The sequence below is a fragment of the Palaemon carinicauda genome, chromosome 37, assembly GCF_036898095.1.
Source record: "Palaemon carinicauda isolate YSFRI2023 chromosome 37, ASM3689809v2, whole genome shotgun sequence".
Classification (NCBI taxonomy): Eukaryota; Metazoa; Arthropoda; class Malacostraca; order Decapoda; family Palaemonidae; genus Palaemon; species Palaemon carinicauda.
This window is the reverse complement of record NC_090761.1, coordinates 15696117-15713261: the sequence shown is the minus strand read 5'-3', so window position 1 is coordinate 15713261 and position 17145 is coordinate 15696117. Positions and strand designations below refer to the sequence as shown.

Genomic DNA, 17145 nt, shown 5'->3' with positions numbered 1-17145 from the left:
GGCAATCCTTAGGTTACCAAAGTTTCCAATATATCTAAAAATCACAATAAAATAATGGTGGCCAAAAGTTCAAATTTACAGCAAATGTTTTTATGTTGAACAGGCTGACATAAGTCTAATCATAGTTTATAAATGAAATATCTCTTTTGATGTTACTGTTTTATAAATATTTTATTTTAATGATCATTGTTTTTCACATCGTTTATATACTTCCTTATTTCCTTTCCTTATTGGGCTATCTTACCATGTTGGAGCCCTTTGACTTAAAGCATCTTGCTTTTCCAACTAGGGTTGTAGCTGAGCTAGTAATAATAATAATAATAATAATAATAATAATAATAATAATAATAATAATAATAATAATAATAATAATAATAATAATTTGTTTCTACCTCCTACTCATAGTTATATTTAGCCTGGTCCCCTGGCGGAAGACTTGTTCAATAACAAGCGACGTCACTGATCACGGATCAACTTTGATCCCTGTTATTTACAATTAAGTAACATAATATGACACGAGCTTAACTGCAGCCTTCATTACGAGAGAGAGAGAGAGAGAGAGAGAGAGAGAGAGAGAGAGAGAGAGAGAGAGAGAGAGAGAGAGAGAGAGAGAGAGAGAGAGAGAAATCGTTTAATCTACAAAAATAAAATGATGATGTTGCAACACTGAATACAATCGATTACTAACCAACAAAAACATTATCCATAGAATGGGATGAATGAATTTGGTCTAAACTGCCAGGTGCTGGAAAGAGGATGGACAGCAGGAAGAAAGAAAGGAGGAAGTAGGAACAGAAGTAAAGTGGAAATATATAAAGCGAGTTCAGACAGGCGGCAAAGGAAATCTGCAGACCCCCTTAAATAATACCTATGGTGCGTGGTGCACTGACGGCACTATCCCGTTATGGGGCCATCTTTTATTTAACAAAGAGATCTTTGGACTGAGAAAAATAAACTGATAAGAAGAATACATTAAGTAAATATAATTAACGGTAAAAGTATAATGAATGTTATTTATACTGTTATGTATACATTTAACAAAAAAAAGGGTCACCAAAATAAAAGTGTTCATTGTCCTTTCCTGCAAAATGAGTCAAAAACACCGATCGAAAAAGAAGCTTCAGGGAATTTTCCATGAGAAAGCAACATGAAAATCGGGTTTTCTATTTCCGTATATTCAGGAACGTGTTTAGAAAATCATGCATGGTTTTCTTTTGGAGTTCACGTAGATTTAAACAAAAATTATTGTATATGCGAAATCATTCAGTTATATATATATATATATATATATATATATATATATATATATATATATATATATATATATATATATATATATATATATATATATATATATATATATAATTTATATATATATATATATATATATATATATATATATAATTCATATATATATATATATATATATATATATATATAATTCATATATATATATATATATATATATATATATATATATATATATAGAGAGAGAGAGAGAGAGAGAGAGAGAGAGAGAGAGAGAGAGAGAGAGAGAGAGAGAGAGAGAGAGAGAGAGAGAGAGAGAGAGAGTTTGTGTATGTGTGGGGAGGCGTTGACTTTTGCATTTTACCTTTTTAGATTTTAAGACAAATGCAACAATGTCACAAAAATTCAAATAAACTAAAACATGCGATGGCAAGCTTAAACAGGTTGTTCTGTTGCCAGTGTGGGAGATACCGAGATATATAAAAAACAATAGCATCACAGTGCAGTACAACTGCAAGGCTTTTTCATTTTTTTTTAATACCGAGGGGCATCAATACCCAGAAACCGAGAGCTTACGAAATGTATGAGGACACAGAAGAATGATTAGGCAGGTTGCTGATAAGCTTTCTTTGTAAACACTTGTAATGGATAGTATTCTGCACAGGGGCTTCTCCTTCACTCAACTGTTACACGATACACGTAAAAGAGTGGCTCATGTAATTTCATTAATGGCAATCCCAATTATGATATTCTTAAAAAAAATACAAACACACACTTATATATACATAAAATATATACTGTATATATGTATATATATATATATATATATATATATATATATATATATATATATATATATATATATATATATATATATATATAGTATATATACACTATATATGGAAAGGTATGGAGAGAACATTGATGGGGATAACACTAAGATACAGAAACATGGATACGACAGTAAACCAAAGTAGAGGATATTCTAAACACATATAAGAAAAAGAAATGGACATGGGCAGGACATATAATGAGCATGACAGACAATAAATGGAGGTTACGAATAACAGAATGGGTCCCTAGAGATTGTAAAGGAAGCAGGGGAAGGAAGAGAAGAAGATGGATCGACGAACTAAGGAAGTTTGCGGGCGTGGACTGGCACAGATAGACCATAAACAGACGCAATTGAAAGAACATGTCTGAGGCCTTTATTCTTCAGTGGACTAGTAACGGCTGATGATACTGATATATTAAAATCATATATATCTCATTTCCCCCCTATAAAAAACGCAGCAAATAAAGCAAAGTACACCAGATACGATGTGAACAGAAATAGCAATGAAATTCTTATTTAAAATTTGGACCGTCAGACGTGGAAGGGGAGCCAGAAATATGAAATAGACAATAAATATCTCTATAGAAAAATAGAGAAAATATAAATATCCTAAATCTGGGATTTCCAAACGGTCATTACTTCCGTTTTCTTTCCATTGTAGCTAGTACCTTCTGGTTTTAAGAATTTCTACAATAATATTTACCAATGCAAAGACTTCTAAATACTAGTACCTATAAGAGAGAGAGAGAGAGAGAGAGAGAGAGAGAGAGAGAGAGAGAGAGAGAGAGAGAGAGAGAGAGAGAGAGAGAGAGAGAGAGAGAGAAATATTAACAAGAAGCTAGGGGAGCTAAAGTTCATATTTGCAGCATTGTTTTTACGAACGGTGATTACATATTGGGAGCAAGAACCTACGGTGCAAGATCGAGACATATTTAATTTTTTTTACACTCACTGTCACTATGCAGTAATCTCTCTCTCTCTCTCTCTCTCTCTCTCTCTCTCTCTCTCTCTCTCTCTCTCTCTCTCTCTCTCTCTCTCTCTCTCAAATGATATTTCCATTAGGATTATATACTTTAGCACGTTAATGAACCACTTCAGTTGAATTTAGCTATATTAATTCTTTCCCGTCATCCATACATTAAGTTGTCAGTTGTCTGATGCTTACAGGGGACGCCCTAGCAGCAACCATATTTCTAAAAGCATCACTAATGATTTATAATTGGGCAAGGGTGTTTTAAGATCGCATGCCCTTTGACTATATATTCCATCTGCAATGTAACAGTTTCCACAGTTATTGGCAGTAGGCCTAGGCTTTTGCTAAAAAGAAAAACTAAAAAGAAGTAGCTGTCCTTTTAGTCACCTCCTGGCTGGTACATTAGTAACGTGTTAGCCTCGCATGGTAGCAGATCGATCAAAACTCTGACCGCGAATTTAAGCTGTTTACTGGGGAGGCCACTGCTGTGCTTGGGCATCACAGAGAGGGGCTGGGCTTTCCCGGCTGACATTCTGGTGAGTATCTATTGTGATGAACCTGGAACTGAAACGAGACACCTTTACCTATAAGTTTACTACGACATGCAAGACGTACGGTCGCCATGAAATTGCTCCCAAGCGCTTTATATTCAATTTCTTGCCCTAATTAGTACAACATCCGAATGCGCATAAAATTCGACAGACATTGCATTTGACACGTAAAAACCATGTTTCCACATACGTTTTAAAGCTGAATTCCAGACATTTCTCATTATCATCAAAACAGTAAAAATGCCTTTGAAATCCGGATAACAGAAAAAAATAAATGATTTCAGAGTGCAACTTCTCAAGAAAATCCTGCGACCATTAAAACTTCCAATGTATTCTTCACTTCAGAATCAGCTTTGCCTCTCAACCAGGTAATTAAAACTGCTCAATGTTGTTGGAAAAGTCTCCGAAACAAACGAAATCGACCTGACCACTTCCTTAAAGTTGCGTTCAGATCGATGGGCCAATTGTCCAAGAAACTCTGCTCCAAGCAGTTGTATTCGTCGATAAAATTGAAATAACACAAGACCCAAGAATGGTGTTCATTATAAGGACTGGTCAGCCATGTCCTTCAGGTATTTGGAAACCGAAAAGGATGATAAAAAGTGTCATCGTAACTAATAGAAAGGTAACGGTGCATTTTGGAAAAGAATAATCGACAGTGAAACAAGACATCGTATATGCGAAAACTCTTCGAGAGAAATAGGCAGTCGTAATAAGGATACTATTATTCTTTTTTCAGTCAACAGCAGTTTCTTTTCACAAAAAAGACCTTCATCAAGACATCTCTCCATAATTTATATATTACTTTTTTTTAAAAACTGAAGGAAGTTGTTAGTTCAAGCTCTTATTCCTTAACATTACTCAATTTACGGAAATTTCTCAGGCCCATACACAGTAGGAAGACACTTCCATATCTACTTTTTAATCTATTTATGGTTTATTTTATAAAAAGTCCGTTACACCATTATCGAAACTAGCAGACGTAATACCGGATGGCTAGTAGACTGTAGAGCTGGAGACATTGTTGAGAAAGACTTGTGGCTAACAATTCCATTCCCTAACATTGTTGAGAACTAGGATGGTAACACCCCTGCAATGTGATATATATATATATATATATATATATATATATATATATATATATATATATATATATATATATATATATATATATATATATATGCACACATACATATATATACACATACATATATATATATATGTATATATATATAAATATATATACTTATATACACATTATGTATATATAAATATATATATATATATATATATATATATATATATATATATATATATATATATATATATATATATGTATATCAGCAGAAATTTATTTATGATAAATTCTTCTCATTGGGCAAGGACTCGAACCTACGGCTCTGAGTCGAAACAATGGCAGCAGGAACTCTTACCAACCATGCTATCAACGGAGATGAAAGTTTGTTTCAATTCCACTGATAGCATGGTTGGTAACAAATTCGAATCCTTTCTCAAAACAGATGCATTCTTCGTAAATGAATTCCCAGTGGATATACATTCACAAGGGTAAATTTCGATATTAAATACCGTTATGGTTGATATTTACATTGATTAAAATCACGAGTGTTATCGATAGACATTCATATACATTGTATATACACGTGAGTGCAAGTTTGCGTACATGGATCATCATCAACCATTACGATGATTTATTTGAGCCCTCTATTTTCTTTGATAGAGAAATAAATAACACCATATCTAACAAAAGCATAAATTGCAATCGATACATTGTCTGTCTATCTCAGTGCGTGTGCGCGCCATTGCGGCATTGCGGACAATATATTTCATAATATTTCATTTTCTTGTATCGCCCTCAAACGCGTGATAAATTCCCTCATGCAACCGGAACCCCATAAAGATAAAACTGTATATCTTCCTCTTAAAAAATGTCAATTGATTGATTTCATATATCTAGGGATTTATGCCATAATTCATAAGAGGATAGCTGAAGGTACGAATGATGCTTCGTCTCTTAATATCAACATACTTTCCTGCATATAGTAATTTCATACATCATTGTTATTACTATCTAAGATATAACCCTAGTTAGAAAAGCAGGATGCTATAAGACCCATGGCTCCAACAGGGGAAATAGCCCAATGAGGAAAGTTAATATATACACTATATGATAAGTAATGAATAAAGAATTAGTTACATTTTTCATCTAAAAACACCATAGCCAAGAAAAGCCATAACCAGGGCCATATTTCCAAACCTGCATTGTTAAAGTACGCTGTTTATTCTTTAAATGACCAGGTAAACAGTTGTAAACATGTCTGAAATTAATGATAAACTCCTTCCCATAAAAACAATTAATTCAAGACATAAAAGGTTAATTTTCATGTAATACCAGAGAACATAAATGTGTTTAAAGGATCTAAAAGAGGCAGGAACTGGAGATGGAGAAAAAGTATGAAAGAAAAATAAATAATTCATGTGAGGGGACTCCCTCACGGGCATACGATAGATAAGAAAAAGAAAAAAAAAAACATGGAAAGGGAAAAAGGGCGTAACCTGAGTGGTAGCATAGGTCCGATAAAAAGGAAATGGTAAAAGTGAGATCTAAGTGCAGAATGAAGCCGGGGCCCCTTTAATGTAAAGAATATCAGGGGACCAAACCAACGATAAGGGAATTCCGCTTATCAACATCCAAATGTGTACATAATGTGGTGCGCGTATACTTGTATATTTATGGATTATTTAATTACATTGTGTAACAATATATGTATTCTAACATTTTGTTCTCAAACATGAATTTCAGTGTCCCTGCATTTATGAGAAGGTATCTACATAGAGCAAGATATATATATATATATATATATATATATATATATATATATATATATATATATATATATATATATATATATTATTTATATATATATATATATATATATATATATATATATATATATGTGTGTGTGTGTGTGTGTGTGTGTGTGTGTGAGTGTGTGTATATAACATGCAATGTGCATCATCATCTTTCCAATACTGATTATTATTATTATTATTATTATTATTATTATTATTATTATTATTATTATTATTATTATTATTATTATTATTACTTGCTAAGCTACATCTCTAGTTGGAAAAGAAAGATGCTATGTACACGGGCTTCAATAGGGAAAATAGCCCAAAGAGGCAAGGAAACAAGGAAAACAAGGAAACAACATCAAAATAAATATTTCCTATATAAACTACAAAATCTTTAACAAAACAAGAGGAAGAGAAATAAGATAGAAAGTTTGCTCGAGTGAACCTTCAAGCAAGAGAACTCTAACCCGGGACAGTGGAAGACCATGGTACAGAGGCTATAGCAATAATAATAATAATAATAATAATAATAATAATAATAATAATAATAATAATAATAATAATAATAATAATAATAATAATGGGTTTTTTTTTTTTTTACTTTCCGACAAATTGACAACGTATCGACTGCAGTCACAGGAAAATTATACTGTAATAGACAATATCTTGCATCTTCAATGGCAAGGAACAACTATCATTTGCCGGTAACTGCATTACTATTTGTTTATTTTCAACCTGCAAAAATTTCATGATTCGGTTCCTATTTCAACAATCCATCTTAAATGTAGTTGAAATATGAAATACATAAAAGAAAAAAAATCATTCGAATACTAAAAACCTTTAAAGGTGAAAGGATAACTTGAATATCAGTGTGTTTGTGAAAGTGCTTTATAAACGGCAATAAAACAAAATGAAGATATTATAAGTATTGCATACTTTCAATCATGATATAAAAGAGGACGTCCCTCTTTTGTCAAATCTCTACGGATGACTCATTACGCGTTTCACTTTCTCAAAATTATCATTATCATTATTATTGACAGAGTTCGTAGGAAACCAATAATCAAATAACCTTATTTTTTTCCTAATTTCAGTTTTATACAAGAAGATGCGTTCAACTGAGATAAAGATACTATCTTTATATCGTAAATTATAAATAATAAAATTTTCATAAATCAAAATAGGCATACTACTGTATTACTGGATATGAAATAAACTAAATTGGCCTTTAACTTACTAAGAAATTTTCCACAATGAGGTATTACTAAAGCATGTGGAATGAAAGCCTAGATAACCTCAGTATCTAGCATTATGATAATACCAAATGTGACAGATGAACGAAATGCATAATACATATCACAAGTAAACCATTACGTATTGGGTATAGCAGAAAATCCGAAGTAAAGGCTCGGGAATCTTACATGCCCCATTACAGCCTCCCATATGGTTGAGCATCAACATCCACAGCATTTACTAAGAAGATTGCTGGTAGAGGCAATGGGTCAGACACTTCATCATTACACATGACGTGCCTCAAATTACGGGATATGTTATATAAATATCACCATTTTCATTTCTATTCGTTTAGTCCTGCTCTGATCTACCACTAGATTTGAATATTAATTTAACCGTATAATATATACTCTGCAAGTTGAATTTAAACCAACTTATTATTACTCGAAGTCACCAACTCATCGCAAACATTTAATATTTTTCACTAGTATTCACAAAAAAATCTTTAATAAAGAAATAAATAAGTAAATAAGCGATAACAGATAAGATAAATAAGTAAATAAGCGATAACAGATAAGATAAATAAGTAAATAAGCGATAACAGATAAGTGATAAGATGAAAAACGTAACTATGGAATTCTCCCCCTATTCATTTATTATTTCATATGAAGTTCTATTACAATTCCTCCTCTCACAGAAGAGGGCATCACTTACGATGCTGAAACCTACTCACTTTTTATACTTATATTCTCTTAGCATATTTATCCTAGGGCCTTGTTCCATAAGGACAATGAGTTGCCCAGCTATTGGCTTTATCAGGTCATAAGAAGAGAATAAAGACTGCAAGTTATGAGAAATATCGTAAACAGCATGTGATTAGATCTTCTGAAGGAAATTTATAAAGTAACTGTTCTTAAATTTTTCCCTTTTTTTTTTCTTGTTTCCTTTCCTCACTGGGCTATTTACCCTGTTGGAGCCCCTGGGCTTAAAGCATCCTGCTTGTCCAGCTAGGGTTGTAGCTTAGCACGTATTATTAATAATAATAATAATAATAATAATAATAATAATAATAATAATAATAATAATAATAATAATAATAACAATAATAACAATGTCTTTAAATAGACATGTGCAGAGAAACTGCATTAAGAAGTGTAGTCATACCATATTCAATCAATAAATATTAAACCTTTGAAATTGAGTTGAATCCACAAAAGCCTTTATTTCAAATTCATCACATCTCCCTGATCACAGTCGTATGGGGATAGATAGATAACAAATCACTAATGTAAGGTACACCACACCTAAGTTATAAATACAAAATTCAGTTCTAATCGAACAAGAATTGGTGGCGACTGGCTATGTTTAGAGTAGACATTGCGTGTGTCTGCATCTTTGCATGACCGAGACCTGGCTTTGCCGGGTGATTCGTCAAAATCGATGGGGCCATCGCCAAGAAAAATATGAAACAGGAGGGGAACTGCTGTTAACAAACAATCATACAAACAAACAATGAATTAAAGTGTAAAATGAAACAGGAAAAGAACTGCTGTTAACAAACAATGAATTACAGGGTAAAATGAAACAGGAAAGGAACTGCTGTTAACAAACAATCATGCAAACAAACAATGGATTAAAATGTAAAATGAAACAGGAAAAGAACTGCTGTTAACAAACAATGAATTAAAAGGTAAAATGAAACAGGAAAGGAACTGCTGTTAACAAACAATCATACAAACAAACAATGAATTAAAATATAAAATGAAACAGGAAAAGAACTGCTGTTAACAAACAATGAATTAAAAGGTAAAATGAAACAGGAAAGGAAATGCTGTTAACAAACAATCATACAAACAAACAATGAATTAAAATATAAAATGAAACAGGAAAAGAACTGCTGTTAACAAACAATGAATTAAAAGGTAAAATGAAACAGGAAAGGAACTGCTGTTAACAAACAATCATGCAAACAAACAATGAATTAAAGTTTAAAATGAAACAGGAAAGGAACTGCTGTTAACAAACAATCATACAAACAAACAATGAATTGAAGTGTAAAATGAAACAGGAAAAGAACAGCTGTTAACAAACAACCATACAAACAAACAATGAATTAAAGTGTAAAATGAAACAGGAAAAGAACTGCTGTTAACAAACAATCATACAAACAAACAATGAATTAAAGTGTAAAATGAAACAGGAGAGGAACTGCTGTTAACAAACAACCATACAAACAAACTATGAATTGAAGTGTAAAATGAAACAGGAAAAGAACAGCTGTTAACAAACAACCATACAAACAAACAATGAATTAAAGTGTAAAATGAAACAGGAAAAGAACTGCTGTTAACAAACAATCATACAAACAAACAATGAATTAAAGTGTAAAATGAAACAGGAGAGGAACTGCTGTTAACAAACAATCATACAAACAAACAATGAATTGAAGTGTAAAAGGAAAAAGGAAAAGAACTGCCGTTAACAAACAATCATACCAACAAACAATGAATTAAAATGTATATAATTACTACACTAAACTTTTCATTTATCCCAATTGAAAAAAAAAATTAAAAGAAAGTCAAGATATCCCTATAAAAATATCAAGAGAACTAAAATTCATTACACGAAATATTCTGGTTGCATAGTATGACTTTCAATCTTTGGCTTGGGGGGGGGGGGAGATAACGAAAATAATAAATTTTGTATTTCTAAAATTCCTAAAAAAAAAAAAAGTCTGGCTAAGAATCATGTACCAATAATGAAAAACTTACAAGGAGAGATTTAAATATAAAAATTCAAGGATTCATATCTGGAAATTTAAGGATTTTTATTTAGACATTTAAGAATTTATGTCTAGAAACTTAGATATTCGTGTCTCGAAATTTAGATATTTATATCTAGAAATTTATATTTATGTCTAATTTAGAGAGTTATGTCTAGAAATTTTACTTCTATCAATTTAACGATACTCTTATGTCCCTCAAATCCATTCTTTCTTTTAACAGTTTCTTGACTTTTAATCTTAAGTTTCGATTTATCTGGTCAATTATTTTCACGTTTACGTCCATTCTTTCTCAAACTTTAGAGTGATGCAAGAAGTCAAGAGCTCTTAAAGCAACTTAAACCGTTACGTAACAACAGACAAGAGAAAGGAAAGACTGGTTGCAGTTCGTATTTACAGCAAAGTCTATTCATTGATTTTTTTTTTCTAAAAGCATCTAATAATTTCTATGGTGCAGGTTGTTAATTGTAAACTAAAGATGTCCCAACTATGCAAAGATCTTAATTTATCACTGTCAAATTTCTATGAAGTTCATTGAATTGAAATAGGATATTCCTCTATAACTCACTTTGCTAAAGCCACACTGTGGCTCAGTTCGACAAAAACAGTGAATTCCGTATCTGGACTCAAGTCATTTATATTGTTTGACATTAACTGGGGGCAAAAGGGCATGAGGCTCGCACCCTCATCCTGAAAGATTAGGAATACTACCATAAGAGGTAAATAGTTCTTAAGGAAATGCACATCATAACTAGTGAATCGTGGAAGAGCCCTAAAAATATATACGCAATATTTATCAGCAGCGAGTCGAGCATACTTGTTGACTTAATCCACCTTGCTTGCAGTCTCTTGCAAGATGAAGAGGGCCTCGCTTTCTAATACCCCTATCATATCACAAGAAAGCATGCATACATACATACACACACATCATCATCATCCTCATCAGCAGTTTCCTAGTCCACTGCAGAACAAAGGCCTTAGACATGCCCTTCCATTTGCGTCGGTTTATGGTCTTTCTGTGCTAGTCTAGGACCGCAAACTTCCTTAGTTCATCAATCCATCCTCTTCTCTTTATATATATATATATATATATATATATATATATATATATATATATATATATATATATATATATATATATATATATACACACATAATGTGTGTGTAATGTAGACTAAAGATGCATGTGTAACATAAAATGAGCTGGGTATTATTACCATCCTAAGTGTAGAACTGAAAAAATAAAAATTAATAAAACCGATAAACGAATGCATCCATCTACCAAGCAAGAAAGGGTATAAATCTTCCAGAATTCGTAATTATTTAGGATTTCCATTAAAACTACCTTGGTCCCCTTCCCACTTCCAAAATGCCACTGGAAATATTGGCGTAAACATTCAGATGACTTGTCTAAAGATATGCACATAATGACGAGTAGGTAATCAATCGCTGTTTTAGAGAATTGAGAGATGAAGATTTATTCTACTTCCTAGGTTACAACCCCAGTTGGAAAAGCAGGATGCTATAAGCCCAAGGGCTCCAACAGGGAAATATAGTCCAATGAAGAAAGGAAATAAGTAAACTACAAGAGAAATAATAAACAAATAAATTACAATATTTTACGAATAGTAACAAAATTAAAATAAATCTTTCATACTGTACATAAACTATAAAAACTTAAAATAGCATAAGGTAGAGAAATAAAATAGAAGTGTGTCCGAGTGTACCCCTAAGCAAGAGAATACGCGATATTCCAATGAGAGAAGATGACGGTCCTATTTCATTGATAATGTACTTTGAATATACAAAAATATTTAGGCAAACGCATTGACATCGACACGATGAATTATTCCACATTTTGTTCTCAGTCCTGCATGCAGTTGGCAGTTTCCATTGACCCCGGGAGATATCAATATTCTGGACTGTTATCTTACTAATTTTGGTCATACTGATTATGTTTATCATTATGATGAATAATTTGCATATACATACGCATCAAGCAATTACTGTAAATGAATACCATCTAGAACTATACTGTAGATGGTTCACGATAAAACTAATTGGAGAATCTGGTCATTTTGAAACTAGAAGCTTTACGTAAGTCAAAAAAGTAAAAATTTTCCGATTTCCATTAATAAAAAAAAGCTTACTTTGACGATAATTCTAATTGTGATAAAAAAAAATACCCAGAGTAACTTTCTAATCTAAGATAACTCAAGGATGGTGGGGAGAAGACATCTACTGTATATTGTTTGAATGTTTAAGTCAACGCTAGTTTTATTATATGCAAAAAGACGTCTCTTCATTATGTATGGATAAACTTCAGAATGCTTGCCATTACACATTCCAGCTAGCATCTATCAATCTGCATATTATGAATTTGCCCAATTCAATCATTCTCCACAACCATTCATTTAATTTCTTTCGCAGAGCACATCGAAAAGATAGGTACGCTCTTCCACTCACCAATGAGACTGGTCCTTCTCTATTTCACAAAGGCCCAGTTAATTAGAAGAATAATTCAATTTCCCTCAATCTGGTTAAGTGTCTAGACTATAAAATTAAACACAAATCCTAACTAATTCTTGTGTTTTCCGTGTGAAATTTTAGTGGAAGAAATAATGGATGGATTGGTTAACTGTCACAATCCCAAGTCCAATAATCCTGCTAAATCAATTAATTTTATCATGAAATAATATTAATAATGTATATGTATAATTTTTGGAGCAGGTAAAAAATCTTTTACATCCTCGAGAAAACTTCACTGAGTAAAAAGTATCCAGGGAAAATTCCAGAGTAAAACGTATCCAGGAAAAATCCCAGGTAAAATTCCAGAGTAAAACGTATCCAGGGAAAATCCAAGAGTAATGCGTATCCATGAAAAATTCCAGAGTAAAAAATATCCATGGAAAATTCCAGAGTAAAACGTATCCAGGGAAAATTCCAGAGTAAAGAGTATCCATGGAAAATCTCAGAGGAACAAGTATCCAGGTAAAATTCCAGAGTAAAATGTATCCAGGGAAAATTCCAGAGTAAAATGTATCCAGGGAAAATTCCAGAGTAAAACGTATCCAGGGAAAATTCCAGAGTAAAATGTATCCAGGTATGTGTAAACACACCAAGCAATAAGTAGCGCAAGAAAAAATAATGAAGTATGTAATGTTGAAGCATTGTTTAAAATGTTGTAATCGCATCCTGAAATGGGAAAAATAGTTGCAAATGCATTCTGGTGTATATTATGTGCAACTCTATGATTAATTGATCGATTGATTTGGAATTTTCTGGCACCCTGAAATCTAAAGTTATTAACGCCAATATCATTTGTTATAAAGAATAAAAGGTTTTTAATTCGAAACTCTATGATTTACAAAATAGATGTCTTATGAAGATACGTACGCAATTGTTGCCGCTTCAATAATAAGTTATGTATTATGAAACGTGTATGTATTTACGTAATAATGTTAGTGCATGCAGAAGCAATTTCTAGAATGCTGCATGTGAAAAAGGAAAAAAAAAAAGAAAAAATGAATAATTTCGTACATTATACAAAGATTCTCTTACAGAAAACACCAAGAAAGACATATGGAACTAATCAGTATCAAATTCATAAACCAAACAGAGAGGGGAACAATATTCCAAATCTATTGATTAAGGATTGCAAGTCAACGGTACTGCGCATTGCATTCATAAGCGCTGACACTACTGACGAAGTTTATTAAAGAAAATCATACGCAGAGAATGTAAAAGCTCGCCAAAAAGTTATAATCATTATTAAGAGGTCTTAAAGCAATTAATTGTTTCCATGATACTGTATATATATATATATATATATATATATATATATATATATATATATGCATATATATTCATAATATATATACATATATATATATATATATATATATATATATATATATATATATATATATATATATATATATATATACATATGTGATATCCATATATATATATATATATATATATATATATATATATATACACACACATATATGTATATATATATATATATATATATATATATATATATATATATATATATATATATATATATATATACATATACACACATCTGTGTATATATATACACAATATAAATATTTATATATGAATTAATATATATATATATATATATATATATATATATATATAAATGTATATATATATAAATATATATATATATATATATATATATATATATATATATATTGATAATAACAGCAAATGCGTAAATTGATTTCTAATTAACACTTTAGAAAGATGACAATTTCATTATCACCACCAGCTTCATGACTCATTTAACCCTGAAAAAAAAAAATGCGAGAAATAGTATGAAAATATCCCGTGTCAAAACTAACTAAACAACGCATAATAAAAATAATTGAGTTTTATATGCAAGGACCAAAAGGTCATTGGCCTGAAAGAGCGTTCCCCTTCATGTGCAGTTTCCTTGCGAAGCATAACATATTGCAGGATATATCTTGTGATATTCCAACTCAAAGTGTAAACTTCTATAATAAGAAAATCTAAGTAATTGCAGTTTAAATTTCAACAACCAAAACACAAAACAAAAATATTGTAATCTTAAAAGATTGTCGTAACTACATTATCAGCTTCTCATATGGCGAAAAAAGTACTTCACTTTTGGAAAAGTGTTTTTCGAAGTTTTCCTTTTGGCCCGGATGCAAAAATTCATATAAACAATCAGGAGAATTGAGAAACATTCTATATCAAGAAATACTTACCCGCTTGACGAAGACTGTATAGAGATTAATCAAGACAACTACAGGAGAACTGGCAGTGACGGAAGCGTGGGAAGTTTCCACCAGCACGTCACACAAGCGACTGCCGGCATCGCACCAGATCAACCTATGTGTCTCCTCCCCCCACCCCATCCTCCCCATTTCCTCCTTCTCCTCCTCCCCCCACCCCCCCCCCCCACTCCCCACCCCTAGGGCAAACACCCAACCGCCCACACATTTCTTCTTTAGCCTCTATTTCCACTTTTCTCTTTCCCTCCTTATCTTTCTTACTCTCCAATTATTCCTTCCCCTTTTCATATGGTTGATTAACGACCAACCACTCCTGTCCACACTGTCCACATCCTGAAGTTTGTTAATTTCCCACAAAGTTGATGAAGCCACCTAAATACAACTTATTGCGGAGGATATCTCAGTACCGTGGGAGGTAGCACGCATTATGTATATGCATAAAGTGTATGTTTGGCTTATGCTCAAGTTTATACATAATGAAAACGTTTAATAAGACTTCCAGACTCCATCTCATCTCCTCCCTCCAAGTGATGCATATTTGTACAATCTTTAAACTTCTTCACAGATACCTGAGATAATAAAAATATCACTCCATCATTACTAAAAGTCAACAAATATGTGATCTACATGGACGGAAAATTGAATGCTTGACCACCAAGCCTGTACTTACGAATCAAGAATTAAATTTTTTATATCAAACTAGTAGTAGTAGTAGTAGTAGTAGTAGTAGTAGTAGTAGTAGTAGTAGTAGTAGTAGTAGTAGTAGTAGAAAACCTACAACCCGAGTCGGTAAAACAAGATACTATAAGTCCAAATGGTCCTACAAAGAAAAAATAGCCCATTGAAGAAAGGAAACAAGGAAATAAATAAATTTCAAGAGATGAAATAAACAATTAAAATAAAATATTTTAAGAATAGTCAACAACCTTAAAATAGATCTGTCATATATAAATTAAAAATTTCAAAAAAAAAAAAAAAAACAAGAGGAAGAGAAGATATGCATTACGTCAAAACTTTGAATACTGTAGTTAATCTTCGTTAAAGGATTCAATCTAAAATTTTCCTCACTGTCAAAACAGTGAGACTGAAGCTTGGATATTATGTGGTTGTTATCAAAATGTTCCCTGTCGATTTCATGGTTACGACAGCTTCAGAATGCGAATCTAGTCAAAACATCGAACGAGAAATTTTCTTTTATTTTCAAAACTTTTTAAAACAACTAGAATTATTTTGCAGGGAAGGGGGGGGGGCGGTTGAAGATAGAAATGGAAGGACAGTAGTAAGGTAAAAGAGACACAATGCATCGAATGTTTTTTTTTTTTAACTTTTTATGGCATTTTGGATTTACCAATTGCTTTTAATAAGTTCTTGACACATTATATATATACATCATACACAAACACACACACACACACACTCACACACACACACACATATATATATATATATATATATATATATATATATATATATATATATATATATATATATATATATATATATATATATATACATATCTATATCTATATATATATATATATATATATATATATATATATATATATATATATATATATATATATATATATATATATATACACACATACAGTAGTGTACACTTTCTCAACATATTAATTTCATATATCCAATTTTTACTAATTATTTCTACGCCTGAAAGAGGCTGCTAATATACAAAAGCGTGGCTGGCTTCCACGTTAAGTTACACGCTATGTTGCCTTGTATTTCATTAGCATATTCATAACATAATCATGAAAATTATTAATCTCCTTCCTCAAGTTGACAACCCCCCCCCCCTCTCTCTCTCTCTCTCTCTCTCTCTCTCTCTCTCTCTCTCT

General features: G+C 31.7%; 1 protein-coding gene across 1 annotated transcript in view; it reads right to left on the bottom strand.

Moving 5' to 3' along the window:
- Positions 1-15373, bottom strand: part of LOC137628993 (uncharacterized) — a 324656-nt gene extending 309283 nt beyond the window's left edge. Inside the window, exon 1 of the mRNA XM_068360246.1 lies at positions 15263-15373. The gene's annotated coding sequence lies outside the window, so the exon portion shown is untranslated. The remainder of the gene's footprint in view (positions 1-15262) is intronic.
- Between the last annotated feature and the right edge of the window lie 1772 nt (positions 15374-17145).